At 39.1% G+C, this 3522-nt stretch overlaps 1 long non-coding RNA gene across 1 annotated transcript; it reads right to left on the minus strand.

Moving 5' to 3' along the window:
- Nucleotides 1-2518: 2518 nt before the first annotated feature.
- LOC108366943 (uncharacterized) lies at nucleotides 2519-2987 on the minus strand. The gene is made up of 2 exons (XR_001848178.1): nucleotides 2941-2987; nucleotides 2519-2625 (listed from the first exon to the last, which is right to left on the minus strand). It is a non-coding gene; the product is annotated as an uncharacterized LOC108366943 (long non-coding RNA).
- Nucleotides 2988-3522: the final 535 nt, after the last annotated feature.

The raw sequence follows: 3522 nt of genomic DNA on the forward strand, positions 1-3522 counted from the left end.
CATTTCAATGTGTTCCTGTCCTTTCCAATGCCTTCTCATCCCTTCCAAAGCCTTCCTATCCCTTCCAATGCCGTTCTATCTCTTCCAATGCGTTCCTTTCCCTTCCAATGCCTTCTCATCCCATCTAATGCCTTTCTATATTCTATTAATCCAATAGAGAATTTAATTCTCTTTAATTTTACTTACATATGTTATATATACCTTTATATATATGTTATATGTTATATACATATGTCATACTAGCAAATGCCCGCTTGCTTCGCGGCGCCTAATAAGATCTTTTGCGTTGGCCAATTCAAAAATAGCGTTTAAAAGCAAAAGCAGTCTATAAAGTAAACATTTGTAGTTTAAATTGAAACGACTAAAAAACGGAATCCTCCGTGTGAATATGCCAAGAATAGTAGCGCTGTGATTCCATATGGAATACTAATCCCTTTCGATGTAATGCGTTTTACCTATGGTCTTATTTCCACCTGTGAGATCTCTGCCAAGCGTGCGCAATATTCTTCTATGACCCTGCAACTTCAGCATTGGTCCGGTGTACCATGTAAGCCAATAAAAATCCTTATACGGAAACTCAAGAATCCTCGCTGCCCCACAGGATGAAAAGTTTTCGCGTAAATTGGCTAAATGAGTCGTGTGATCTCATGAATATCGTTCAAATGAAGCCATTGATATACCTACCGTGTTCCTTCTTGGACAGATATGGTCGAATCTTTCCTTGTCAATTCGCCACTTTTACAATTCGTCTTAATATTTATGAATTGGTTTCTTTGAGTCTTACTGCTGTAATAACGACCGCCTCGAGCAACTTCGTCAATCGGAGGTACACAGTGTTACGGTCTTTATATGCATACTTAATCGCATCCTTGATTTAGCCATCTGAAAAGTAAATTCGTCTAAGGTAAACAAACCCCGTGGGGTTTCTATAACCTTTGCTTGTCATGAAATGAATACGAATTATGAATTCCAATCAGATTTTATAAAAAATACGGATTTTCTAAATACCTTAACTCCAGCGGGTACATTTTTAGCAAAGGAATTTTTCATAATACAGGTAGTCACGCTGCGAATTTGAACGAAATCTGTTAATAAATACGACTTTTATAAGTAACTCTTCCCCAGCGCCACCAGCGANACATATGTCATACTAGCAAATGCCCGCTTGCTTCGCGGCGCCTAATAAGATCTTTTGCGCTGGCCAATTCAAAAATAGCGTTTAAAAGCAAACGCAGCCTACAAAGTAAACATTTGTAGTTTAAATTGAAACGACTAAAAAACGGAATCCTCCGAGTGAATATGCCAAGAATAGTAGCGCTGTGATTCCATATGGAATACTAATCCCTTTCGATGTAATGCGTTTTACCTATGGTCTTATTTCCACCTGTGAGATCTCTGCCAAGCGTGCGCAATATTCTTCTATGACCCTGCAACTTCAGCATTGGTCCGGTGTACCATGTAAGCCAATAAAAATCCTTATACGGAAACTCAAGAATCCTCGCTGCCCCACAGGATGAAAAGTTTTCGCGTAAATTGGCTAAATGAGTCGTGTGATCTCATGAATATCGTTCAAATGAAGCCATTGATATACCTACCGTGTTCCTTCTTGGACAGATATGGTCGAATCTTTCCTTGTCAATTCGCCACTTTTACAATTCGTCTTAATATTTATGAATTGGTTTCTTTGAGTCTTACTGCTGTAATAACGACCGCCTCGAGCAACTTCGTCAATCGGAGGTACACAGTGTTACGGTCTTTATATGCATACTTAATCGCATCCTTGATTTAGCCATCTGAAAAGTAAATTCGTCTAAGATAAAGAAACCCCGTGGGGTTTCTATAACCTTTGCTTGTCATGAAATGAATACGAATTATGAATTCCAATCAGATTTTATAAAAAATACGGATTTTCTAAATACCTTAACTCCAGCGGGTACATTTTTAGCAAAGGAATTTTTCATAATACAGGTAGTCACGCTGCGAATTTGAACGAAATCTGTTAATAAATACGACTTTTATAAGTAACTCTTCCCCAGCGCCACCAGCGAGTTTTCTAGTAGCCTATAATAGGACCTCCGACAATTTGACTGGGCTCTATCGAGTGGTTTTTGAGTTTTNTGGGCTCTATTGAGTGGTTTTTGAGTTTAGTCCGGAAAACGGAAATGGCTATCATTATATGTATGTAATATCCCTTATCCTGAGTTTCGCCCGAAAAAAAATTCACGCGAAAATGTTGATTCCCCCCATAGTAAGACATGGAAACCAAAAGCGAAAAGTGAACCGGTTCAGGGAAGATGAAACTCATGATAAGGCTGAATATGTTTCGAATGAAAAAAAATCATTATGAAAGTAATAAACGTTTCGTATGTGTATTAACAAAATAGGTTAATAAATACGGATTTTATAAATAACTCAACTTCCGCACCAGGCCACACTTACCGGTTATAACCCTCACAAAGTAGAATTCTCTTTGTGTTGCAAAGAAAAGCGCTGAACACCTTTTGCAGAGAACACCCTCCTGGGTAGGCGGCCTTCGGCCGCACTTAGGGATTATAACCCTCACAAAGTAGAATTCTCTTTCTGTGTCGCGAAGAAAAGGCGCTGAACACCGTTTGCAGAGAACGCCTTTCTGGATAGGCGGCCTCCGGACGCACTTACGAGTTAAGACCCGCACAAAGTAGAATTCTCTTTCTCCGTTGCGAAGAAAAGGCACTGAACATCTTTGCAGAGAACACCTTTCTTCGAAGGTGGCCTGCGGCCGCACTTAGGGATTATAACCCTCATAAAGTAGAATTCTCTTTCTGTGTTGCGACGAAAAGGGGCTGAACATCTTTCTGCGTAGGCGGCCTTCGGCCGCAATTAGGGATTGTAACCCTCACAAAGTAGAATTCTCTTTCTGCGTTGCGAAGAAAAGGCACTGAACATCTTTGCAGAGAACACCTTTCTGCGAAGGTGGCCTGCGGCCGCACTTAGGGATTATAACCCTCATAAAGTAGAATTCTCTTTCTATGTTGCGAAGAAAAGGCACTGAACACAGTTTTACAGAGAACACCATTCTGCGTAGGCGGCCTGCGGCCGCACTTTTGGATTATAACCCTCACTAAGTAGAGTTCTCCTTTCAGTGTTGCCAGAAAAGAGGCCGACTTGACCGCCAACTTACAACGCCACCTTGAATATTCATATACACAAGAAATGTTATATACCCTTAAACCCCACAGAGAAATAATAATAATTATAATAAATTAAAGTTATTTTAGTAATAAAACAAATTTTTCATTTTTACTAAAAAGATTCCCCTTCAACAGCTTTCATATGACATGGGTCATAGAGATTCCCAGCCATTTTTAAAAAAAATTTTAATGAATCCGTGTCCAAATTTTTATTTTTGCAGTTACGGCCAAACATGAATTTGGAAAAAAATAAAAGGAAATTTTTCAAAAATTAAGAAATAAAAAATACACAATTATATGTGTAATCGAATTCGGAACTACGCTCTCACTTTCCACATAAGCCTGCGTTACA

Source organism: Rhagoletis zephyria, unplaced genomic scaffold, assembly GCF_001687245.7.
Source record: "Rhagoletis zephyria isolate East Lansing unplaced genomic scaffold, Rhagoletis_zephyria_1.1 Rzeph_scaffold_02462, whole genome shotgun sequence".
Classification (NCBI taxonomy): Eukaryota; Metazoa; Arthropoda; class Insecta; order Diptera; family Tephritidae; genus Rhagoletis; species Rhagoletis zephyria.